Source organism: Callithrix jacchus, chromosome 2 (assembly GCF_049354715.1).
Source record: "Callithrix jacchus isolate 240 chromosome 2, calJac240_pri, whole genome shotgun sequence".
NCBI lineage: Eukaryota > Metazoa > Chordata > Mammalia > Primates > Cebidae > Callithrix > Callithrix jacchus.
The window spans coordinates 98313441-98341235 of record NC_133503.1 but is presented as its reverse complement, the minus strand read 5'-3'; the positions used below and the strand labels follow the sequence as shown (position 1 = coordinate 98341235).

General features: G+C 40.5%; 1 long non-coding RNA gene across 1 annotated transcript in view; it reads left to right on the top strand.

The window, feature by feature from the left end:
• Nucleotides 1-15444: 15444 nt before the first annotated feature.
• LOC118151427 (uncharacterized) overlaps nt 15445-27795 on the top strand; it is a 61480-nt gene continuing 49129 nt past the window's right edge. Inside the window, exon 1 of the long non-coding RNA XR_004739728.3 lies at nt 15445-15613. This is a non-coding gene — a long non-coding RNA (uncharacterized LOC118151427). The remainder of the gene's footprint in view (nt 15614-27795) is intronic.

Sequence of the window (27795 nt, the reverse complement as noted above, 5' to 3'; positions counted from 1 at the left end):
CTTAGGGCTTAGCAGAAAAAATGTGCAAGTTATTCAACTATTACTCCAGAAATAGTTAAAGCAAGAATCGGAATCACATCTATCATTCCATGAAAGCCAAATAATGAAATTTTAAATGAAAACTGAGGGCAGAAACAGACACCCATTTTTAGATCACAGAAAGAATACGTCTCTTGGGGTATTTTGTTCTTTGCCCTGGCTGTAAGGGAGTCCCAGGTCAAGTCTACACATGGAGCTGACTGTGGTCAGGTAGCCCTGGGTGACCTGAGTCTTCTAAGGGATCTTCATGAAACACGCAACCCTACTGACTTTACAGTTTTATTTAGTCTCACTCTAAGTGGTGGATCAGTCTTTCTCACTGACCTGAGACAACCCCGTGCAGCTGTGGCCTTGAGAAAACTCTCAGTAAGCCCTCTGGCAGGGGCAGAAATGAAATAGTGAAAAGATCATAAAAATTTCCTTTTTCTCTAAGATTGCAAAGTCCCCTCATATGATTGAGTGGAGAGCAGACAAGGAAAACAAGCACCTTCCTGAAGCCCAACCCAACAGCATTGTACCCCTAGGGTAACAAAGAGAATGACTGGGGAGTTAGACCAGCAGTATTATTAGCAATACACTAGGAGGCACAACCCCCACTTCTCCCTCAGCATCTCAAGCCCCTTTGATATTCTTCTGGTTTCTTGGGCTTTGTCCTATTCTGGTAACAAGGGCAGGCACAATTCCAGAGGCTTGATGTATCACACTTCTTAAACCTCCTCCATGTGGCTAGCCAAAAACAACACCTGTCCATCCTCTTTCTTCCCCTTGAAGGTGCTATGGGGCTGTATTTGGAACACTTAAGGGTTCTGGGTACAACCATGGTCCTAGCAAAGACAAACTAAGGAATGGGGATATTCTCAGTTGTGAGAATTGGTGGAGGGTATTCTTCCAGCCTTCTAATTAGCAAAATGTCATAGAGATGCATAAAAGGGAGACAAGCAAGCCTCTTCAAACTGTTTATGGATAAGCACAATATTCATTTATTAAATTAACATCTGTTGATGCCGATCTTAATCAAGCACTCACTTAGGAACTAGGGATACAATGGTGAACAAGACAAATAGGGCCTCCCCTGGAGTGGCACTTACATTCTCTCGGAAGAGCAAATTTTGAACAACCAAATTTATAAGTAATTATTTAGTTGCAGGGATGCTAAACTGCTACAAGGAAGTACAAGTGTTACAGAGTAGATTACAAGGGCATTGACCCAGCAGGTTGTTCAGGAAAGGCTTCTCTGAGGTTGCATTTTGAGACTTAAATTGATATCTGCAGGAGCTTATTAGCAAAGTTGGTGCTCCTGTCAGAGGGAAAAGCAATAGAAAGGCCCCAAGGAAGAGTATAGAGCATTACCACAAGAAAGAAAAAGGTAATCTAGAACACAGTGAGCAGAGAGCCTTTTTACATTAGACTGAGGCTAGCAGGCCATCTTAAGGATTTCCACATCCCATGGAGAAAAATAATCGCAAAAACTTCCACACAGGGAAAAGAGTATTTTGAACTCTCCTTCTTAGATTTTGCTCTTTAGCTTCTGATTTGGTGTCTCTTGCCAATGAACTTCAAATTTTAAGGCAAATTAGGGAAAATCAAACAAACCTTTAAGCTTTGTGTAAAACTGGATTTTTTTTTTTCTGAAAGAAAATATTTACTTATTTATTTTTATCTTTTTTTTTAAACTTTTATTTTAGGTTCAGGGCACATGTTCAGGTTTGTTATGTAGGTGTCATGGGGGGTTAGTGTACGGATTACTTTATCATCAGGTAATAAGCATAGTACCCAATAGGTAGATAGTACCCTCCTCCTACCCATCACCCTCAAGTAGGCCACAGTGTTGTTCCCTTCTTTGTGTCCATGTGTATTCAATTAAAACTAAATTCTTATATGAGATAATTACCAAACAAATGTTCAGAAATGTAACAAATTAATGTTTTTATCTGATTTAATACATCTATAATTCAGCAGAATTGGCCTTGACACTTGAACTCATTTACCTCTAAATACACAGGCAAATATGTTAACCCTCTGATTCATATCCACTCATAGCTTTCTGCAGAAAGCATCAAATGCATGCTAATTTCGAGTAGTGAAAGAAAAACAGATCCTCCTGGATCAAGGAATAACTTATTGGGAACACAGAAACTTATTGATGAAAAAGTAAAGTACTCTCTTGCTGCAAAATTGGATATCATACTTTCACCCCGATCAAAGAAAAGTATGGAGACATCAAATCCATCTAAAAAAGATAAAAAGTAAGGTTAAAAAAAATTTACCCACACAGACTTTCAACTCTTAATTAGTCTCCTTAAACATTCCTCAATCTACTATTCCTGAAAATGTAAGCACTTGAGACTTAAAGAGCTTATATTTATTTTTTCAACTCCCATACATCTAGAATAATAAGAAAGTAGGGATTTTGCTATTTTGCTTACTGTGACACAGGCTTTTAGCTAATTTCCAAATTCAGTTTCTCCTCTTCTGGGGAACTCAGCCTGACTACACTTACATTGCTATCATGTGTGCCCAGTGGAATAGGAAAGGAAGTGATGTAGGACATTTCTAGGTCTGGCCCATAAAACTTCCCCAAAAGGCCATTCTTTGTGTTCTTTTCTCCTTCATCACCTTAATGAAAATAAGCATGGTGACCTTAGAAATTACATGATAAAGACGATAGAGCCATAAGACAGGGAAAGCCTGGGCCCCTGGATCAAGGCTTGTCAAAAGCTGCCTACCAATCAGACACCTGCTGCTTAGGCTCTGACTTTGAGTTCATGCTTCATTTCTGGCATATGACAACTTTTTTCTCAGAGCTCTGCTATGATTTAAGCTTTATGCTTTGTTCCAGTTGTATAGTCTATTGTAATTTCTATGTAATTACATTAGGAAGATATCACATAACTAGCTTCCCATGTTTCCAGAACCAGAACTATAATAATAGGTACATTACTAGTGCCCTAACCATAATTAGCTGGGCATGGTGTAGAAAAATCAGTATTTAGGAGGTAGTTTTGGATCTTGTGGTGCCTCTTGTCATCACTATGAGCTATCATATTTCATTGCACTTATTACAGTTGGAATCTCTGGTTAGTTGTTGGATGACTTTGGCTTCTTAAAAATATTGTGGATTGGCCTGATCATGGGAAAATGTTTACACTTTTTGTGCCTTCCACCTTAAGGGAGGGGATTTTCACTTAGAGGACAACATATTCAAGTGATCTATCTAACCTTCTCAAGTGAGACACAATGTCCAAAATTTTAATAATACTTGGTAATTAACAAGAGTGAGAGAAATTGCACAAGAAATAGTGTAGGCATCTAAGAACAAAGAACAGTGTGGAAGGCGGTAAAGGAAGAGAGGAACTATTCTACAGGAGGGTGTAATATAGTGGCTAGCAGTCAGACATCCTGAATTTACCACTTAGCTGTGCAACTTTGGGCAACCTGTCAATCCTCCCTGAACATAAGTTTTGTTGTTGTTGTTTTTCCCCATGTGGGAGTGCAGTGGCATGATCTCAGTTCACTGCATCCTCCACCTCCCAGGTTCAAGTGATTCTCCTGCCTCAGGTTCCGGAGTTGCTGGGATAACAGACACCCAACACCATGCCAAGCTGATTTTTCTATTTTTAGTAGAGACGGGGTTTTACCATGTTGGCTAGGCTGATCTCGAACTCTTAACCTCAGGTGATTCACCCACCTTGACCTCCCAAAGTGCTGGATTTACGGGTGTGGGCCACTGCACCCAGCCCAAGTTTCTTATCTGTAAATAGAGGATGATATTAACTATCTCATAAATTGTAATTTGGAAAAGCAAGATAATACATGTAAAAACAGAACCTGAAACAAAGCAAGCAGTGAATATATGCTATATATGACTATTTAAAACTCTCTTGATCATGAGGTCAAGAGATCAAGACCATCCTGGACAACATGGTGAAACCCCATCTCTACTAAAAATACAAAAATTAGCTGGGCGTGGTGGTACATGCCTATAGTCCCAGCTACTTGGGAGGTTGAGGCAGGAGAATTGCTTGAACCCAGGAGGTGGAGGTTGCGGTGAGCCAAGATCGTGTCATTGCACTCTAGCCCGGGTAGCAAGAGCGAAACGCCATCTCAAAAAAAAAAAAGTTGCGGCATAAGTGGATGGGGAGAAAAAATGGCAAACGTGCTTGGTTGAAAGCTCCTAAAAAGGCAGCTTGCCAGCCCTCCTTAGAGCCCAAATCTGTTATTTAATCATCCAGTCCACTGACTTAGCTGACTTTGGACCCTTCAAATCTGGCTTCCCACTTTGTAATTAAGGACCATGAGAACCCACAAGGTCATAGTGGCAAAACTGGGCCAGCTCTTCCCTCTCCCAGATCCTCCTCACCACTTGTTGGCAGCATCACTGTAACTCACTGTCAACCAGTTGCCACTACTGTTTTGAGAGACTCAAACCCCTCATGATTCCATCTCCAGTGCCAGACTCAGGGCTCACAAAGAAAACATGCTTCTGAATTTTTAAAATATCTTCCAGAAGCCCCTATGGAAAGATCCAGACTTTTGCTTTGAAAAATGCCTTTGAACAGAGTTCAAAGTGAACTTGAATTCTAAGAATAGTGGTGGGTGCTCCAGTGAAACTTGGTTAATGGTGCCTTAAAATACTCAACAAATAACAACTACTACTATGAGTAATTTCTTTAGTCATTACACTATTTAAAGTAAGTCTATATGTTCATTTTTATAAAACTTCAAACATTCTGACAATACTAGTTTTGTGTTTTGCCCAAATTCCATAAGGTTTTACATTTTTAATACTACGGAGATTTATGAGTCACTGTCTGGCAAGACTTGCAGCTTTCAACATCTCTGGCGTTAGAAAAGGGACCTATGCAAAATTGAAAGGAAAAAGTGATCAGTGTCAGAAGAAGCTACAGAAGTAGAGCAAACAGAATTCCTGATAATTTAAAAGACAACTTAGAGAAATAAGACATTAAGAATTTTATTTCTTATATCTAAGTACATATCCTTTTCAATATTTATCCTGTGGCTTTGTTTGGCCTCTGTCTTTCCATTAATCCTCTGGGTGGTCTTGGCTTGACAGAGGACACAATTTCCCATACAAGTTTCTTTATTCTTGTGTCTCCTGGGCAGGTCTGCCATGCTAGAGAATGTAGAAAAGCAGAGTTGTAAACCAATCTCTGTATTGACAGAGGAACCTGACCCTCGTCTTCTCATTTTTTTCCCATTAAGTCAATCACAAGTATAAACATTTGTCCACATTATTTGGAGCTGGAAGAGAAGGGAGCAAGCCAGAGGAAAATGAGACATTGGCCTAAGGAAGATATTTTTTCATATTTCCCTTTCTGTTCTCTAAGTTTTGCATGTTAGCTGCAGAAATAGATGGAGTATTTTCACTCTAATCCCTGAAGGAAGGGAAGTGGATAGGGTGTGGCAGATACTGCATTGGTTAGTACTGGAAGGCCTTTTTTCCAAAGATGTGGTTATCAGAAAAAACAACCAAAGCATCTTTCCTATTGTTTTACTCAGTAATCAATACAGAGTACTTTTGTGACTAAATGTGTGGGGTTATTTTCCCATACCCCAGGCAATCAACTAAGTCAGCAGCAGTGAAGATAGCATCAGTTCCTATCAGTTGAGGGGTCAGTCCCACAGTCTGCCCTTCCTCCCTCACTTCAGACGCCAATCGCAAGCCCCAGGTTGTTTTACCTGTGTTTCTGACTGACTGGCTATACACTGGGGTTCCCATGATCCCTCCTGGGGTTCAATTACTTTACTAGGGCAGCTTGCAGAACAGAATTCAGAGGAACACTTACATACATTTGCCAATCTTGTAAAAAATATTACAGAGGTTACAGATGAAGGGATGTATACAGCAAGGCATGAGGGAAGGACTACAGAGCCTCCATTCCCTCTCCAGGCATACCACCCTCTGGAAACCACTCATTCAGCCAGCTATCCAGAAGCTCTCTGAACCCAGTATTTTGGGTTTTTATGAAAACTTCAGTAGGTAAGCATGATTAATTAAATCATTGGCCATCAATGATCAACTCAACCCTTAGCCACCTTTTTCTCTCCCAAGGTTGGGAGTGGAGCTTAAAGTCCCAGCCCTCTAATCATGCCTTGGTTTTTCTAGTGACCAGCCTCCATAATGAAGCTACCTGGGGCAGCCAGCAATCAATCAATGCATTAGTGTACAAAAAGACATATCACTTTGGGCTGGGCATGGTAGCTCACACCTGTTGTCCCAGCACTTTGGGAAGCTGAGGCAGGTGGATCACTTGATGCCAGAAATTTGAGATCAGCCTGGAGAATCGCTTGAATCTGGGAGGTAGATGTTGCAGTGAGCTGAGATCATGCTACTGCACTCCAGCCTGGGTGACAGAGCAAGACCCTATCTAAAAAAAAATAAAAGATACATCGCTTTGAAGATTACAGAAATTTTTGAGTCATATGCCAGGAAATTGGAAGAAGACCAAATATATATTTCATAATATCACATTAAGCTGAACCCTCATTCAATGGTTCACACAAAATTTTAGGGTTTGTGACCAGCCCTATAACAACCTCTCAACTTGATGGCAAGTCAGCTGAGCCCAGAGTGACTTGCCCAAAGTTCTACGAAAACAGGAGATTCAGTTCTATTGAATCTGAACTACTGAGAAATTATTGTCCCTAAAGCATGCCATATTAACCTCTTGATATGTCAAGATTAACATCGTCATAAGTCTTGACTTGATAGTATAGAACAATTGTTCATTTGCTTAACAATGGGAATATGTTCTGAGAAATGTGTTGTAGGGTGACTGTGCAAACATCATAGAGTGTACTCAAGCAAACCTAGATGGTATAGCCTAGTACACACCTAAGTTATACAGCATAGCTTGTTGCTCCTAGGCTGTAAACCCATACAGCATGTTGCTATACTGAATACTGTAGGCAATAGCAATATAATAATAAGTGTATTAGTCTGTTTTCATGCTGCTGATAAAGACATACTAGAGACTGGGCAATTTACAAAAGAAAGAAAGAGGTTTAATTGGACTTACAGTTCCACATGGCTGGGGGAAGTCTTACAATCATGGCGGAGGGTGAAAGACACTTCTTATATGGCAGTGGCAAGAGAGAATGAGAAGGAAGCAAAAGTAGAAACCCCTGATAAACCCATCAGGCCTTGTGAGACTTATTCACTATCACAAGAATAGCATGAGAAAGACCAGCCCCCATTATTCAACTACCTCCCTCTGGGTCCCTCCCACAACATGTGGGAATTCTGGGAGATACAATTCAAGTTGAACTTTGAATGGGGACACAGCCAAACCATATCATTTCATCCCTGGCCCCTCCAAATCTCATGTCCTCACATTTCAAAACCTTCCCAATAGTCCCTCAAATTCTTGACTCATTTCATCATTAACCCAAAAGTCCACAGTCCAAAGTTTCATCAGAGACAAGGCAGGTCCCTTCTGCCTGGGAGCCTGTAAAATCAAAGACAAGCTAGTTACTTCCTAGATACAATAGGGGTACAGGTATTCAGTAAGTACAGCCATTTCGAATGGGGAAAATTGGCCAAAACAAAGGAGTTACAGGGCCCACAGTAGTCTGAAATCCAGGAGGGCAGTCAAATTTTAAAGCTCCAAAATGATCTCTTTTGACTCCATGTCTTACATCCAGGTCACGCTAATGCAAGAGTGGGGTTCTCATGGTCTTGGACAGCTCGGCCTTTATGGCTTCACAGAGTACAGACTTCCCCCAGCTGCTTTCACAGGCTGGCATTGTCTGTGGTTTTTCCAGGTGCACGGTGCAACCTGTCAGTGGATCTACCATTTTGGGGTCTGGAAGATGGTGGTCCTCTTCTCATAGCTTCACTAGGCAGTGCCCCAGTAGACTCTGTGTGGGGGCTCCTACCCCACATCTCCCTTCCACACTGACCTAGCAGAGGTTCTCTATGAGGGCGCTGCCCCTGCAGCAAACTTCTTCCTCGGCGTCCAGACCTTTCCATACATCCTCTAAAATCTAGGCAGAGGTTCCTAAACCTAAGTTCCTGACTTCTGTGCACTCGCAGGCTCCAAACCACATGGAAGCTGCCAAGGCTTGGGGCTTCCACCGTCTGAAGCCACAGCCCAAGCTGTATGTTGGCCCCTTTCAGCCATGGCTAGAACAGCTGGGACACAGGGCACCAAGTCCCAGGTCCACAGGGCACCAAGTCCCAGGTCCACAAAACCATGTTTTCCTCCTGGGCCTCTGGGCCCATTAAGGGAGGGGCTGCTGTTAAATTCTCTGATATGGCCTGAACACATTTTTCCCATGGTCTTGAGGATTAACTTAGGCTACCTGCTACTTATGCAAAATTCTGCAGTCAGCTTGAATTCCTCCCCAGAAAATGGGTTATTCTTTTTTATCACATTGTCAGGCTGCAAATTTTCTGAACATTTATACTCTCATTCTTTTATCAAACTGGATGCCTTTAACAGTACCCAAGTCACCTCTTGAATGCTTTGATGCTTAGAAATTTCTTCCACCAGATACCCTAAATCATCTCTCTCAAGTTCAAAGTTCCACAAATCTCTGTGACAGGGGCAAAATGCCAGCAGTCTCTTTGCTAAAACATAACAACAGTCACCTTTGTTCCAGTTCTCAACAAGTTCTTCATCTTCATCTGAGACCACCTTAGCCTGGACCTTAATGCCCATATTGCTATCAACATTTTGAGCAAAGCCATTGAACAGGTCTCTAGGAGGTATCAAACTTTCCCACATTTTCCTTTCTTCTTCGAAGCCCTCCAAACTGTTCCAACCTCTGCCTGCTACCCAGTTCCAAAGTCACGTCCTCATTTTTGGGTATCTTTTCAGTAACACCCCACTCTTCTGGTACCAATTTACTGCATTAGTTCATTTTCACACTGCTGATAAAGACATACTCAAGACTGGACAATCTACAAAAGAAAGATTTAATTGGACTTACAGTTCCACATGGCGGGGGAAGGTCTCACAATCATGATGGAGGGAGAAAGGCATTCCTTACATGGTGGTGGCAAGAGAGAATGAGAAGGAAGCAAAATCAGAAATCCCTGATAAACCCATTATATCTCATGAAAGACTTATTCACTATTACGAGAATAGCACAGGAGAAACCAGTACCCACCCCATGATTCAACCACCTTCCCCTGGGGCCTCCCACAACACATGGTAATTCTGGGAGATACAATTCAAGTTGAGATTTGAATGGGGTCACAGCTAGACCATATCAGTAAGTATGTATGTATCCAAACATATCTAAATATAGAAAAGTAAATACAGTAGATTTATTATAAATTTAAAGTAAACACAGTAAAATTACATATTATAATGTTATGGGACCACCATTTTATGTTATCAGTTGACCAAAATATCATTATGCAGCATGTGACTGTATTCTAAGTCTATCCATATTGCTATTTGTTGTGCACCTCAGAACTCTTCACAGTTGAAGGTCCTAGGGATTGAGAAGTTCTTCCTGTCATGAAGGCTCAGCTAGGACTAGCCTTTACAGGTAGACTTCCATTCTGGTTGTTGCTGCCGAAATGGAAACAAAGATAATGAAATAAAACCCATCAAGGCTGGATGCAAAAAGCTTTCATCAGGTCCTTCATTCTAGCCCTTTGAACAAAGGGTTAAGAAAACAATGGGATCCCACTAGGTTTCACCAACTGCTCCCAACACTACCAGCCTTGAACACTGTTTCAAGCAAGCTATCCAAGGGCCTTCCTCTCTTATTGCATAAAAAGGCAGTTAAGAATAGCTTCACCAGAGACTTTGAATTACATGGATTCTGAAAATACTTGAGCTTTCTTCTGTAACATCCACCCTTGGACAAAGAGTGACTAATTAAGATAAATTTCTAGCTTACATAATGTCCCTTGCACAAGAATATGTTTGCACTCTAGAGTGTTGACACTGGCAAATGGGGCCAGACTTTTGGCAGGTTTTTCAAAAAAACAATGCCAAACTGGCTAACTTCCTATATTTCTCTAGCCTTTTTTGGAAAATACCTAGAACACTTTCCAAGAAATTAGTTTGGGTCATTCAGAGTTTATTCTGGATAATACTGTGTTTATTGTTGCATAAGACTCTTAAGTCAGCATCAACTCCCCTTCCAGACTCAAGCCAGTTAATGCTGACACTAACACATGGACTTTTTGCTCTGAGAATGAGGCAACTGAAGGTTCTAGGAGGAAATGCAAATTATATTTCTGGGTGACTCAAATTGGCCATGACCTCACTACAAATATTGAGGTTTTGAGGGAACTCTGGTTGCTAATAAGAGAACAATACTATCTAGATAATTTGAAAAGTTAAGCATTTCTGTATGTCTATCTTTTTTCCTGGCTGGTGGAAGTAAGTATGCTAGGAGGGGATGAGAACAAAGCATGAAGGCATTGACTGAGTTTGAATCTTGGCATTCATATTTACTTGTTAGTGACATCAGTTAGTTTAGTCAGAGACAAAATGTTCAATGGCCAAGTCTTCATATCAAATTTCAATAAATCCAAGTTCAATTTAAGTATCATTTCATCATAAAATATGTTTGTAGTCCAACAATAATTTAATTATTATAACAATTTTATTATTGATTTTTTAATTGACAAAAGATATTTGACCTGCTGCAGAAACAATAATTTATCAGTACCATTAGATAGGAATAATCTACTATCTACCTACTAAATGAATTTCATGGAAACAATGCCACAAATGGAAGCTTTTTTCTTTGCTTTAATAATATGCTTTCTGAGGATTTTTAGAAGCCAACTTAAAATTTTTCTATATAAAATTAACATTTTCACATTCATCATAAGTTATTGAGAATTTTACTAACTGCTAGAGTTCCAATATGTAAAACACATAAGTAGATTTTGACTTTATGTCTGGAATCTATCTACCCTATATTTGAAAGTGAATATTCAATAATTAGTGATAAATTCAAATTGTATGTCCTGTTTGTTTTACTTTCATTATACTAATTAAACTTGATTTTACCTAGTGATTGATATCACCATTGATCATATACATGTCCAGAAATGCTAAAAGCCTTGAAGACTATCCAGCCTTCCAAAGCCTAGGGATGAAGTCCAACTCAAAGAACAGAGTTTGGTCAAATCCTTAGGCTGACATTAAGCCATATTAGGGCAGGCAGTGTGCTTAACCTTTCTAACCTTTACCCTCTCTATCTGAGAAAATGGTCACCACTTCATCTTTCCACCTTTTACTAAACTGCTGTAAAGAGAAGAGTTACACAATAAACTTACTCCCTCTGAATGGTAAATGTTTATATATACACAAACTACTGTTCTTAGTTATTTTAGAAATGTCAGAACATCTTCTATTATAGAAGCATGGGGGAGACACACTGTGTCAATGTGACTGGTGTGTGTAAATGCTTTGTTCCTCAAAATCTCCAGACCAGGTACCCCGTCATTAAGCCATATTTTCAAATAATCACTGTGTCCCTCTCATCCCACAACACAACCCACTTCGAACTCTGACTGCCTCCTGCCTGGCCTGGATAATTAACTTCATTAATGCACTTTCTGTCCCCAGGCCCCTCTTGACCATTCTGTCCTGAACAACCAGTATCAGATTTTTTTTTTTTTAGACAATCTCGCTCTGTCACCCAGGTTGGAGTGCAGTGGGATGATCCTGGCTCACTGCAACCTCCACCTCCTGGGTTCAAGCAATTCTTCTGCATCAGACTTCTGAGTAACCAGGATTACAGGTGTGCGCCATTGCACCAACTAATTTTTTGTATTTTTAGTAGAGATGGGGTTTCACCATGTTAATCAGGCTGGTCTCAAACTCCTGACCTCAAGTGCTCTGCCCACCTCAGGCTCCCAAAGACTGGGATTACTGGTGTGAACCACCATGCCCACCCACAGGATCAGATTCTTATCATGTCATTTTACACTCCAATGATGCTCCCCACCACTTACTGGATAAAGTCTGAACTCTTTGAAGCCCTTCACAGTCTGGCTTCAGCCTACATTTAGAATCTTACTATTCTCTTCCCACTCCCTATGGTCCAATCAAATCACACCTCTTGTTTTCTTTCCATGTAACTTTTGCCTTTTGTGTTAGCATCTCAGATAGCATCTATTTTTATGCTGTCCCTTTTATACAAAATACCCTCTTCTTACCCTCTTGATTATAGAAATTTTGTCTACCATTCCAGGTTTATTTCATATCCATAGTATGTAGTAGTTTATTATATAGGTACATGTGTATATCAAATATGCATGTATGTGTATGTGTATGTATATTTAATTTCATTCTGTTCTATAAATCATACAGGCTCTTTTAAAAAAAATTAATACAGGCCGGGTGCAGTGGCTCAAGCCTGTAATCCCAGCACTTTGGGAGGCCGAGGTGGGTGGATCACGAGGTCAAGAGATCGAGACCATTCTGGTCAACATGGTGAAATCCTGTCTCTACTAAAAATACAAAAAATTAGCTGGGCATTGTGGCACATGCCTGTAATCCCAGCTACTCGGGAGGCTCACTGCAACCTCCACCTCCTGGGTTCAGGCAATTCTCCTGCCTCAGCCTCCTGAGTAGCTGGGATTACAGGCATGCGCCACCATGCCCAGCTAATTTTTTGTATTTTAGTAGAGACGGGGTTTCACCATGTTGACTAGGATGGTCTCGATCTCTTGACCTCGTGATCCACCCGCCTTGGCCTCCCAAAGTGCTGGGATTACAGGCTTGAGCCACCGCGCCCGGCCTCACTCACCACTTCTTAAGCCCCCCATGTTGCATGCCAAAAATGTTGCAGGTCTTTTCCTTACTTCGGCTAAAGATGGGGTTCTTGTCCCTCCCATGGCCATGAAAATTTAGGCTGGCAGATAGCTTAAAGGATGAGTAAAGGAGGGCTTTATTGAATGAAAAAGGAAAAAAGGGGAAACACCCTCTGCTAGAGCACTTCCAGTCTGGCAGTTTAAATCCTAGATTCCACTCAGGAAGAGGAGGGGCCAGGTTCCTCCCTGCTGCAAACATCTTGAGCTTCCGAGTCCCCAACTCAGTGGGCAGGCTAGTTGGAGTTTCTCCACGGTCCCCTCTCCCACCTGGCTGTCTCACAATGACAACGTGTGGCAGGGAACCCTAACAAAGACCATGATGGAGAAGACACTTTTAAGCTGAGAGACGTGAAGGGTAAGAACCTTGAAAATCCAACAAGAGAAGTCTCAGACAGAGGAAACATTCTGGGTAACTTTCTGGTGAGAGTGAGCATGACACAATTGAGAAAATGAACAAGGAACAATTGAAAAACTGAACAGGGAAAGCTTAATGGCCTAGAGCTCTAAGTATATGTGAGCAGCAAGAGCTGAGCTGGTGAGGTAGTAGGCACCAGGTGGTGGAGAACATCATAAACGATGTAGTAGAATTATCACTGTATCTTTATAGGAATAGAGAGCAATAGAAGGATTTCAAGATTGAGAGTGTCATGATGAAATCTGTGTTTTAGAAGTTACTCAACTTACAGTTTGGAGAATGGATTAGAGCAAAAATTAAATGGAGGAGACCACTTAAAAGACTGAATAAGTCCGGTTTCAGAATTGCAAACAACCTTAGCTAATTTACAAAGTTAGGCTAGGGCCAGGTACGGTGGTTCATGCCTGTAATCCCAGCACTTTGGGAGGGTGAGGTCTGAGGATCTCTTGAACCTAGCAATTCACAACAAGCCTGGGCAATATGGTGAAACCCTGTCTCTACAAAAAATTAGCCAGACATGGTGGCAAATGCCTGTTGTCCTATCTACCTAGGAGGCTGAAGTGGGAAGGTCACCTGAGCCGGGAAGTGCCACTGCCACTCCAGCCTGGGCAACAGAGTGAGATCTTGTCTCAAAGTTTGACTAGGAAGGTAAGATAATATAACGGTGACTGGAGAGGACATCAGGTCAAAGGAGGTTTTTTTTTTTTTTTTGGATTTCTAATTTTAACAGGAAAGAGCTAGTTCCAAATAAATGTCTTAAGATACATAAAATATAGCAAACCAAAATTGTTATAGGCTAATAATTTGAACCCTCAACAAGGTCATTTAAAAAAAATATTCGGCTAATATTTACTTAATGGGGACAGGGGAAAACTGACTTTTAATGTCAGGAAAATGGCATACCTTATTTTTTTATTAAAATTCTGATTTAAAGGAGTTTAAGCACTGAACATTATACAGCATTTAACTTATTTGGAATTGTCTTATAGTTCAGATTTTTTTTTTACTCAAAACTGGATATTTACTCATCCAAATCTCTATGGATAGAAGTAACTTAAGCATGTTATCTACAGGTTTTGTTCAAAATATTTTAAAGTTCTTTATTCCTAGATTCATGCTGGCAAGAAGTTTTCCAGTTTTTCTGTAGCTCTTAGTTTCTATTGTAATTTTCAAAATCAGGTCATATTTTGGGTGCATTTATCAGATAAGTCACTCTCTCCTGGAAAACAGTATTACTCTTTATGTTACAATATACTCTACATTACAAGGATGGCAACTCATGTAGCAGGTAGGTTGTAAAGTCAAAGTACTAAGTGATAATGATGTTTTCTGAAATTCATCCTTGGGTAATCCCTTACATTAAATATAAAGTGGAGTGTCCATGGTTTGGTATATACACTGCTCTATGGTAATATGCATGTATACATGTGTAAACTAGACAGTAATGTCAAGGATACAATTACCTGTACATATACAAAATATAACTCGAGAGTATTTTTAGTTATGAGGTAACAAGATAAGGAGAATGAAAGTATTTTTTTAAAAAAGGAAAAACAATTATGCTACATACACCCTATACATTCAGAATATCTTTGTGTGACTCAGGATAATGTGATTCACAATGACTGATGCTAACAGTAATGATCTCTCCAGTGTCTGTGTGATGAGGAATGAATTAACGAAGATAGGCCTTGTACACACTCCAGGGATTAGTTTTTCTCCTCCCTGACATCACTATTTTGGGTCATGTGAGCAGTGAGGGGACCAGCAGGAAGAATTGCTCATAATATTTAAATTGTTATTTGCTCAGCTCTCACTTGTGTTCTCTCTTTAGTGGTGCATATGTAATTGATTTTATATAATCAAATATACATTTGATGTTTCTCCACTGTGTTGGGCTTGAGGATTTCATTTGTTTCCAATCAGTTGTCAGCTGGCCAACTTCGGGGCTGGTGATAACACTGTGGTTCTACTTATACATCCTTGCATCCTGCAGTGGGAAAGATCACAAAAACTCATTTGTGAGCCACCAGAGTCAGAGGAATATGCTGCTTTGTTTTATTGTGTTTGGTTTAAATTTCTATTCAGTAAGAAAAAGGTCAATGTATGCTTTGCTTATATAGGAAAGCCTAAATTAACTGGTACTGTATTTCTCTAATAATTTATTTCAAAGATGCTCTTTAAATCTTACAAATGGGCATGCCAGGCTGCTGCTCAGGTGATACATCTCTTGAACCAGCTCTGAAGATGTGAAAATGATGAGTGCAAGATCCCTGAGATGCTGAGATACGATGGGATGGAGGAAAGTGGCCTTTCATAGGAGGAGAAGCTCCTTGTCAAATGTGAGTAGTGAAGCCAGACAGAAGCATGAAAACAGGTAGGTGCAGAGATGTGGAGAGTTCCCATTTGCTGAGACAGGTGAGAGAGTCAGAAGTTTGACAGGAATTTTGACATGGAAATGGGAAGACATTGACCAGGGAAACAAAGAAGATGGCCAGACTGTTCTATCTGAGAGCACAGCTGAAGGTGATTACCATGCTTTTATTAGGACAGCAATCTGACCATTTGTCGATCTTGCTGTAGCAGTGTTAGCAGCCTGGGTTAAGGTACAGAAGACATCTTCATTTCAGGAAAAAAGTGTTCAGGAAGGAAGCTATCAGAAACCCGAGGAGAGAACCAAATTACAAAAGACTAAGTAGTTAAGACATGAAGGGAAATGTCTTAGTTTATTCCTGCTGTTATAACAAAGTACCTTAAACTGGTAACTTATAAATAGTAGGAATTTTATTTCTCCCTGTTCTGAAGCCTGGGAAGTCCAAAATCAAGGTGCCAGCAGATTTGGTGTCTGCTGTGGGTTTGTTCTCTGCTTCCAAGATGGTACCTTCTTACTGCGTCCTCACATGGCAAAAGAGCCAAAGGGCCAGTTTGGCTTCTGAAGCCTCTTTTTTCTTTTTTGAGATGGAGTATCACACTGTTGCCTGGGCTGGAGTACAGTGGCAAGATCTCAGCTCACTGCAACCTCCACCTCCCAGGTTCAAGCAATTCTCCTGCCTCAGCCTCCCAAGTAGCTGGGATTACAGGCACTTGCCACTACACCCAGCTAATTTTTCGTATTTTTTGTAGAGATGGGATTTCACCATGTTGGCCAGGCTGGTCTTGAACTCCTGACCTCATGATTTGCCTGCCTTGGCCTCCCAAAGTGCTGGGATTACAGGCATGAGCCACTGTGCTCAACCCTGAAGCCTCTTATATGAGGGCATTCATCTCATTCATGAGTTCTTAGCCCTCATGACTTAATCACTTCCTAAAAAGCCCACCTCGTAATACCACCACAGTGGGGATTAAGTTTCAACATGAATTTTGAAGGGACACAAACACCCAAACCCTAGCAGTAGGTTGATTAAAGAGTCAGAGTAGGTGTTTCTAAGGCAGTGGGGCATAGGTGTCAAGGCCCCTGGAGTGCTGATCATGTGGAACTGCAACAGTCATGAAGCTGCAGTCATTAGCATAACTGACAAAAGCTGTACAGCATAAAAAGGCTGTTTAATTTTATGCTGAGTCCATAATTTTGCAGTATGTAGCCCTAAGTTTGTTCCAATTGCAAATATTAGTCATAAATATTATGATCCAAATAGTGATTTCTATTTGAGCACAGGGAAGTCTAAGCATAACAGGTTGACTTGAGGAGGAAGAGTCCCATTTCCTCCTGGGAACTGAAGGGCCTCTAATAGATGGTTCACTGCCCCTTTAGACAGATCTTAAGGGATTAAGCCAGCCCTCAAGTGAGTGTCTATGAAACACAGCTATAGCTATGTGACTCACTCAGGAAAGCATGCTGGGACAGATGTCCTACCCCAGAGCGTACTTTTAGTCAAGACTCGGGGAATACTCATTAAAAAAGTCCTCTTCTTTTCTTGGTCACAGAACACAGAGGTGAATAAAAATCTTTACTTAAAATAAATGACATGGGAGACTAGGAAACCAGGCACTGGTCCTTGTTCTGATACTTTCTGTGGAACACAGAGGAAATTCTTTCATCTAGAGGCTGAATGGTGCAATGGTTTTGTTTTTGGACTCTGAAGCCCCATGCTGTAGATTCAGTCCCACCACCTCCATTAATGATAGCAGCTAGATGACTGGGAAGTGTTATTCAAGCTCTTGTATCCTGATTTATTTATCTATACAATAGAAATAATACTGACTGTGGGTAGTAAATGAGTTAATATTTTCTAAGGTACAGTGCTTACCACATAGTGGTAAAGTCTGATGCTTGTATGGGCCTGTTTTCTCTAAAATGAAGTGCTTGGACTGCTATCCTTTTTTAGCTCTGAAGCGGTAGGATTCTGTGATGAAAATAATTTTTTATTATTGTTCCATGGTAGGAGTCAGCAAATTTTTGCTGTAAAGATCTACAATCTCTGGCATTACTACTCAATTCTGATATTGTAGTGTGAAAGCAACCACAGACAGTACTTGATAGAATGGCATGGCTGTTTTGGAACAAAACATTATTTACAAAACTGGGCCGAGAGTCAACACATGGGCAGTTACGTGCTGACCTTTGTTGTATAGAATAAAAATATGTGGAGAAAAGAAGTGAAATGCAACTTGTAGTGGAAAAAGGACACAGCAGATCATGTACTATAGAATTGTATAAGCTTATAACACATTTGTTTAGCCCAAAAACTTTTCTTATATTGAGCATATGAAAGAAAGCAGATGCCCTATAACAAAGGTGGATAACAGAAATATAAGAAACAGCATTAATAAGCTGAAATGTTTATAAACATAGGCATAAATAGATAAAATAAGTGAAATGGAAAATGGCCCAGAAATTCATATTTGCTGCAAGTTGAAAGAAGACAGGAAGGTGAAAATCATGCAAAAAGCATGAGAAGCTAAGGCTATAGCAAGGAGCTAATATTCCTTTTGACTCCATAATTAAGGAGACATGCATTATAGCAGCTCAGTCACTGGCAGAGTGATTACTCAAACTTCAAATCACGATTGATCTGATATGGTCATCTGAATATTAAAATGACTGAACTGTGGGCTACTCTCCTTACTAAGTTATTCCAGTGACTAATTACCCAACAATCAGACCTTCATGGCATCTGGTATCTTGATAAACAATATTTAACTTTATGGTAGCTGTACTTTTCATGAGCACCAACTGAAATTATATTGGGAAAAGACAAAGAAGAAAAATGCAATGAGTGAAAAAGAGGCATGGAACAAGAAAGGTACAAATAAAGAAATGCTAGTGCAGCAATGTAAAATTAGAGTCCAATGCATCATTGGGGCATCACCCTGGGAGATCTGGGAAATCACACATATGCTATAGCAAAGATCCTCACCATCCCCAGGCCCCTTGCAGCCCGCCTCCCCTCCGCCCCCAACTGCTCTACAAATGTCTTTGTGCCACACTACATTTCTCCCTGCTGTCAGGGACCCCCAGGGTGATTCTCTTAACTAGAGTTTATTCATTCTAGAAAGAGCAAACAGGATAATATTTGAGCAAATAATTTATTCTTTGTCTTTTTCCTCCTTCTTATTTCAAACATCCTAATACATGACAGAAAACTCAATATCAAAGACCTTTCCTATCTCATGCCAAGGCTTAAACCCTTTGAAGAAATTGTGCCAGAGAGAAAAGAGAGAAAAGATAGTGACTTTTAAATCCAGCAGAAAAAGAAAGCAGAGATTTTCAGAGGCAGTGGAAGGAGATGAACATGAGAGTTTCTCTAATGTTAGGGATACACATCCTGCTCTGTGGTCAACCCTGACAAAGGGAAGAGACCCCAAAGATGCTTGCAGAGAGCACATATGGTCCTAGAATCCAGTGCCCTCAAGTTGATTGCTAGGGCTGATGGCTCTGACTGGACTGTAGCAAGAGGTGTATCAGTAGGACCATAACCCTTGACCAGAGAAACCAATCTGATGTTCTGAATGACAGTACTTAAGTTTTTACACAGTCCTTGGAGGTTCGGAGTCCCAGTGAGGACTAAAATTATGTTTTCCGCCAGCCTTGATGGAAGAGGAGCCAGTGCCTATTTCAATTAATTTAAATATATGAAGAAACTTAGTGACTCTTGCAAAATAACATCTATTGGCTGCTACTTATATATCAACAAATATTTGGAAATGAGGGCTGAGGAGGAAGAGGAACTTTCCTATTCTAATTGGCACAATCTCTGAATCTGAACCAGCAGGCTCTCTGAAGATCAGATTAGGTGTGTGGAGGTGGTGTGACCACAGTGGCTGAGAAAGAGCAGAGGGCTGCCCTGTAAATCCTTCAGGGGGTAAATGAGGGCCCAGAAAAATGTGGAGAGTGGGTGGAGTAACATAATTGAAAACAGCTTGGAAAAGTGAGCTTAATTTATTTTTTAAGTAAAAATGAGTAAAATGTCTTTTCAAGAACTGGATATAAAAATGAAACAAAGAGATAAAACTCACTATATTTAGTTGTTCACACACACACACACACACACACACACAGCACATGTTAATACAGTAACCACATAATACATCAAGAAAATCTTTTTTTCCTGTACTTTTAATAAGTTATCTGGTTGTGGGATGATCCAGTGCTTGGAGACCGGGGGAGCAAAAGTCTTCGTGACCGGCTAATAGACCTTCAGAGCCTGTAGACCCATTTTACTGGAAAGCAACACTACTCGGAGTGGAAGTAGGCTGTGTGGCCTCCTCTGTCTGCAAACGCTGTGACTTCTTGAGGAAAGTACTCAGAGCAGAGGAAGGGAGAAGGACACTGTCCCAGCAGGCCAGGTTAGCTGAAAGCCTTGGCAATCTGGACAGCTAATGTGGTAGGCCATTTTCACACCCACTTTCTGACCCAGCTCTCATTTCCAGTGAGATCGAAGGGATCTAGGTAGTGAGTCACTTGCTTAATCCATAGATTTGGTGTAATCTTCATTGTTATAAATTATACCAGTTTCTTTACTTAATGTATCTTATTTAACTATTAGAATCGTGCATGATGTTAGGCTCATTGTACGTATTTTGAGCATAAGCAGTTCCCCAGAGTGACTAGTAGAGTAATTCCAACCAGGTTCTCTGGGTGCTGAACTCATGCACTTACTTCTTTGTAATGCTGCTTCTAAGAGCACAGCAATATTTCTTTCACCTGCATTCCAAAGAGGTGGCACCAGTTGTGGGAGGAGATCAATGTCAGGATGCCACTCATGCAAGGTCATGTGAAGGAAAAAAAAGGTCCTTTTAGAAATAACTAATAAGGTCTAATACTTAGCACCTGGAAAATACAAGCTTATTTTTGTTATATTAATATGCTCATTATTAAAGCCCAGTTCTGCACTGGGAAATCCAATTAGTGAACAGGCTTTGAAAAGATGAATCCAGACAAAACCACTGATTTAGTTTTATAAAACTACATTAATTACCATTATAATGAGAGAAAACATGCATGAAGGTTAGAAGGCAGCAAAGTGAATCTTTTCTACTTGAAGAATTAAGTATCCTTAGTACACAGGGATTATCCATTACTTGCAAATATGTTATTAAATTTTCTCTTTATGAATCCATCCTTTTTTTTCTTATAAAAACTGTCACAGATGTGTTCTTAAGATTCCTGCAATGTTCAAAAGAAGGAATACATTTTTCTACTCCTGCAATGTAATCGAACCATCAAGAGAGAAACGAAACCCCAATCACTCCATTACGTTCATTAGTTTAGTCATTCAGTCAAAAAATATTTAATAAGGATCTAATATGTCCCAGCCACTGAAGAAACAGAGTTTAATCAAATATTGGCCCCTGCCTACATGAAGCTGAGTTTTGTAGTGTAGGTGCATGGAACAACAAAGAATTAGGAAGATATTTTGAAATACTATGAGAAGTCACCTTGTTTCTCAGAAAATTTTTTCTATTTTGTGGTCTTTTCACCATTTAACCAGGCAGAGAAACTTAGGCTGATTGCCTCAGAGAAGAAAATGCATGAAAGAATCCAGCTAGAACAGAGTCAAATTACTGGCCAAGAATATAAAAAGAAAGCCTGGAAAGCTTTTATTTCTAAGAGCCTGGCCTTTGGGGGAAAGGGAGTGGAGTTTATCTTTTGTTTTATTTAGTTTATTTCATTTATTTTCAAATTCTGAAATCTTGGCTCTGCCTCAATAGAGTAAACCCTGAAAGACTGACCGGTTTTTACCAAAAACCAGGGCATGGGGTTGAATGTATAAAATGCTTTCCTGCCTCTGAGGAGACAAGACCCTTTCTGAGTTGAGGGAGGAGCTTTGAGAAGGTTGAGAAAGCAGAGCTAGAGTCTTGACATACAAATGGAGGGTCTGCTGAAACCTTTGCCTGGGGACTGAGGAGATGGAAGGGTGCCACCTAGAAACATTTAGGTCTGAGAATAGAAGGTGCCCCATTTTCCATCTGGAATAGCCCTGCTGGCCTTCTGTTTGGTCATTGCCTCTGCCAAACTACATGTTAAGTTTTTTTTTAGTTGTTGTTTTGTTTAAATTTTTATTGTTATTTTTCCAATATTTTATTTTTTTATAATTTATTTATTTTACTTTAGGTGCATACTATATCTGGCATTTCTCCCCATGTTATCCCTCCTGACCCTCCCCCCTCCCCACCCCCCATTGTCTCTTCCCTACCCCCCAACTGTCCCCTGTGTGTGATGCTCCTCTCCCTGAGTTCACATGGTCTCGTTGTTCAACACCCACCTATGAGTGAGAACATACGGTGCTTGGCTTTCTGTTCTTGGGTCAGTTTGCTGAGAATGATGGTTTCCAGATTCATCCAAGTCCCTACAAAGGACACGAACTCATCGTTTTTTACGGCTGCATAGTATTCCATGGTGTATATGTACCACATTTTCTTTGTCTAGTCTATCATTGATGGGCATTTGGGTTGGTTCCAGGTCTTTGCTATTGTACACAGGGCTGCAATGAACATTCATGTGCATGCGTCTTTATAGTAGAACGATTTATAGTTCTGTTTTTTAACATTTTCCTTACACTGGGGAGTTTCAGTGGGTTTTCATTGGGGGGTAGCATGCTGTGACTTGTATTTTGAAAGATCACTGAGTGAAGATGAAAAGGATAGACTCTGGGAGGAATGCCCAGAGACCTGTAGAAAAACTTAGAAGCAGTGGTCCAGGCTTGAGAGGACGGCAGTCCCAGTCGAGAAGTGTCGGGACTGACTCACATTCACTTCTCAGGGAGAAAAAAAAGAGAGATTGTGGGACTGCTCCCAGATGGCTGGCACAGTGGGCTGGATGGTGGTGCCGTTAACAGGTAGACAATTCAGGAGAAAGAGGGGGTTTAGGAAGGGAGATAATGAGTTCAGTTTTCATCTAGATGTACTATGAAATCTTAAAAGTCCTTGAGAAATTGGAGAAATGTGAACTGATTGATAATAAGGTAAGAGTTCCACTAGCTTCGAAAACTCGTGCCACTGATTCGAAGCTAGTGGAACAAATAAACCCACTGTGTTTATTAATGAATCGTGATGCCTCTCATGGGAGGTCTCTGGTGTTCTACTGGAGGGCTCTGCCCTTGGCCTATTTTTTCAAGAACTTGGATGTAGACACAGAAGATAATGCTTATCAAATTGGTGTATGACGTAAATCTTGAAGAAATAGATATTACAATAGATGACAGAATTAAAAATTCAGAAGGCTGAAGCAATTGTCTGAAAATAACAGGATGACACTTAGAATAAATATAAGGTCTTGCATTTAGGTTTAAAGCAAAATGAATGGTACAGTTACAGGATCTGAAGGCCTGGCTTGGCAGCAATTTCTCCCAACAATTAAATCAGGATTTTTGTTGGCTTAAAGTTTATGATGAATCAACAGTGTGATATAGGCAGTTAAAAGGCAACCCCCTCTCCAGATGTGATGAAGAAGAGTTTAGAAGACCCACTTCCTAGCAAAGTTTCCTCAGCTTTTAAAAACTCAATGTTTTTTAGAATAAAAATAAATAAGCCACAGATTAAAATCCAAGGCTTCTGGTCATTTATTCCAAACACACAAGGCAGGGAATCGCTCTCACTTGGTGGCTTTATGTCCCTGATTGCATCAATTCATCCAGAGAAAACTCGTGCCCACTGAATAGATATGTGCTTTCCTGCATTTTCCAGGTCCTTTCAGCTGGATTGGGACCATGTGACAGAGTTCTGGCAGATAGGAATGAGAGCAGAAGTGATACGGCACTTCCAGTCCTAGGTTCCTAACTGTTTCTGTGTGTCCCTTATCTTCCTTCCTCCTGATCAGGTGAACTTGAGGTCACATGTTGAGGTGCTGGCAGACAAGATGGAGAGAGCCTTGACTCCTAAGTCACTGGATAGTTGAGAGCTCTGCTGACCCACATGACTTCACATGAACAAGAAACAAACTTCTGCAGTTACTGAACACCTGCAGTTTAGGGGTGTCTCTATTGTTGTCACTAGCATAACCCCCCAACCTTAATAGCATTTATCCTTGAACATTTATGGTTTATCCTTGAACATCACCTGGGAAAGGTGTAGCAATGGCTTAGCCCTTATACTTCTCTACTAGGAACTTTTGAGAAACTCTGCCTGTGGCCACAGTTTCGAGTTTTTTTGGTGGAACGTTAAAAATATTTATTCGTAAAATGTAACACACTTTGTGGATTGTCTCAAAGAATGATCTTATATTGGCTCAGGGTTTTGATGGACTCTAAGGTCCCTTCCAGTTCATGAAGTAGAATATAAATTACAATGTAAGTATATTGGAGGAAATCTTAGAGGCCATCTAATGCTACCAAATACCAGACTTTATAGAGCAGGAAATTGAGCCTGAGAGAGTTTGAGATATTTATCCCAGGTTTCTTTGATCTCTTGAATTCCATTTTTGGTGTTCTTCCCAGTATATTGTTTTAAAATTACAGTATTTAAAAGCAAACAATGACAACAACAACTCTCTTGATTCTTTTTACCTTGCAAGGAGCTGATTCCTTTCTCCTGGACCTCTTCCATCATTATGACTCCATTAAAGGGGATAGGAAAGAGTCCTCAGGAACAAAGAGAAGAAAGAAAATGTAGAGCAGATGGTAAATCTGCACAAGCATTGAGCCTGCATTATTCTCATACTACATAAACTTTCTTGGTCTTTTCCCTCTTCTTGTTCAACCCCTTTTCCTATCAAACACAGGCACACACTACAAAATCTTTCTGGAACAGATATCTTCTTTCTCGTTCCAGTTTAAACTTAGTCTAGGACAGTGATATTTTTAGTCCAGTTGAGTTTTTATAATCTCTAGTTTATAATCTTAACCCCAAAATTTCCTTATCTCAAGGGTCTTTCCCTATTTTCCATCCCCTAGTTTTAACCCTTTGCTGCAGAGCTTGGAAAGAGGCTTATTGGAATGACGATCCCTTGGTTGAACCACAGTCTCCCGCAGCACTTGTCATCATCTGCCAGGCTCTCACACAGGGTAGCCAGTGGTAGCTCCATCGTGGACAGATGTCCAGCTCATGCTCACCATGTTGGGAAGCCCAGTGGTTAGTGCCATTTTCTCCCTTCTTCCCTTGTGCCTTTCTGCCCAACTATTTGTTGCATCAATTGGCAATCCCATGGAATGGCCAGCAGGCTCCTGTGTTTTTTCCTTCACAGTCAGGTCTAGGTTCATGGGAACCTGAAGAGTTTCTGACACCCTTGACTTGATTCTATGGGAAACCAGGAGAGTGATCCTTGCCCTTTAGACATTCATTACCCTTCCTTGACTTTTTCTAAGACCATTCTCTGTGCTCCAGGAACCCCATGGTGGTGCCACAGACCCCTGCAACCCTCCAGGAGGAAGGAGATGGCAGTCTTCCCTTTGTACCATCTACCATCTGCCCACGTTTCACTAGAGAAGTCCTTAAAGACCTCTGACTTTGGAAAGTCAGGAAATCAGTTAAAGTTTGCCTCCTCCCACAATAGAGGCGAGAGAGAAGGGGACACTTACTAATTCAATAATAATAAAACCAACATATGACTTGCTATGTGCTAACCACTTTACAAACACTACGTGATAACCCATTTAATCCTCATAATGACTCTCTAATGAGTAGGAATTCTAAAGAAAGTGACTCTTTTGTTTGTTTATAAATACTGAGGTAGGAGTATGGTGAAAACTGCTTCATAAGTTCTGCTGAAATACTCAGTCTTACAGCCCCCAGAGGGAGGGTATCTAAGTCCTTTTGCTCGCAGTTTAGAGCTGTCTCCAAAATTACATGATCACTGGCTGGTAATCTTGAAGGAGTAGGAAAGGGTGGTGTTCTGTACGTCACACTCTTAAATGCTACAATTACTTTGCTGCTTACAGTAGGAGAGTAATATGAATGTATGCATATCTGTTTACATCTTTTTATTGTGTTTTTTAACTGTAAGAGTGATACATGCTATAACAATAAATTCAAACAAGAAAGAAATATAACAAAAAATGATTTTCAGTTAGTCAATTGCCTCATCCCCTTACATTTAACTACTTTAAACAGTTTGGGTATGTGTGCGTATGTTTTCTTTGTATATACTTTTTTCAGTGTAGATACAAGTGTACATAAATAGATATTTGTTTTATTTTTTATAAAAATAGGATATGCTATACATGCCTATATATATGGACATGTGTGTGTGTATATATATACACACACACACACACATGTCATATGTACCTATGTGTATATATATGTGACACTGTATCCTTTTGGTGCCACTTAGACAGCTGAAATCTCCGTAGCCAGTAGCACCTCTGACCAGACTTCAGTCAGGTCCGCTGGGCTCACTGTGCTCACTCAGCCTAGCAGGCTGCTCTGAGCTCACACTACTGACCCAGATCCTGTACCCATCATGCTCTGCACTCAACCTGTGACTGGCCGGGCATTCCATGAACGGCTTCGTCCTTTGGCACTGGCCTCTGGACAAGGGGACATGCAGCAATGCCTGGTAACTCAGAGATGCCAGCAACCACAGAGCCCCAAGGATGTTACAGCTTTTTTTATTATTTTTTTTGAAACAGAGTTTTACTTTTGTCACCCAGGCTGGAGTGCAGTGGTGTGATCTTGGCTCCCTGCAACCTCTGCCTCCTGGGTTCAAGCAATTCTCCTGCCTCAGCCTCCTGAGTAGCTGGGATTACAGGAACCTGCCACCATGCTTGGCTAATTTTTGTATTTTTAGTAGAGACGGGGTTTCACTACATGGCCCAGGCTGGTCTTGAACTCCTGATCTCAGGTGAACCACCTGTTTCAGCCTCCCAAAGTGCTGGGATTTCAGGCATGAGCCACCAGCACCCACGAAGGTGTTAAGGCTTTTGATTGGGGATTCTTGAGGTCTGAGACTCCAGAAAATGTTACAGCTCTCATGCATTTTTACCGCCTGCAGTTTTGGTTAACAGGGGAGTGTCACAGCTTTTTCAGTCCTGTTGCTTATAGCTTAGTTGTGGCACCTGGTGGTTTTATTCACTCTCATAGCTCAGTGAGCAGGAATGCATGTTACAGCTCTTTTCACACCCATCATTTTGTGAGTTCTGGGTTATTGTCCCATGACCAAGAGGAATGAGGTACATGGACTCTGGAGAGCAACAGAAAAGCTCTTGACAATGAGAAGAGACCCGAAGTGGATAGTCCTCTGTGTGAGAGGGGCCCAAAAGTGGCTAGCTCTCTGTGAGGCTGATTCTGGGGTGTTTATGGGCTCAGAATGGGGGAGCACATGTTGATTGGTTCATGGGCAAGGCTGGGAAAAGCACCATTTGATTGACTAAAAGGCATCAAGGAAGTACTTACTGTAGTCCTGGATACCACCCAGAACTGGCAGCTCGGTTTTTGAGCTTCAGGCTGTCTTTGGCTTGAAGGTCAGGTTTCACTGGGGACACATCCCTGTCTGCCTAGAAATTTTGTCTGTCTCCTGCCTGTATCATATGTATGTGAGCTGCACCTCCCCATCTCTCTCTATATGTACATATATACATGCACATATATGTATACACATACATATATATATATACACACACACACTCATATATATTTCTGAGTCCTTTATTCAGTTAACATAGTACCACATCAGTGCATGTAGATACATCTCAGTTTTTTGGTCATTTTGTTCTGTTCCCTGGTATGAATGTTACATGACTTATTGATCCATTTCCCTATTGATGGTGTTTGCATTGTCTTCCATATTTTACTGTTATAACAGTGTTACAGTGTACACACAGACACACACACTCACACATGTCCCTTTCCCAGTAGACCTGGCACTTTTCTAAGATACAATTCTATAAGTGGGACTTCTGAGTTGTAGAATGTCTTTATTTTAAATTTGAAAAACTCTGCCAAACTGTCTTTCAAAAATGTCATACCAATTTACACATTACAGAAATTATACATTAACAGAATATGAAGGGGTTTGTCTCTTAATCCACTTAAAAACACTGTATGTCGTCAAAATTTTAGTAAATTTTGCCAATTTAATGAATAATTTCTGTGTTATGAATTACTGTAATTGTTAGTGAGTTTGAGCATTTTACAAATATTTATTGAC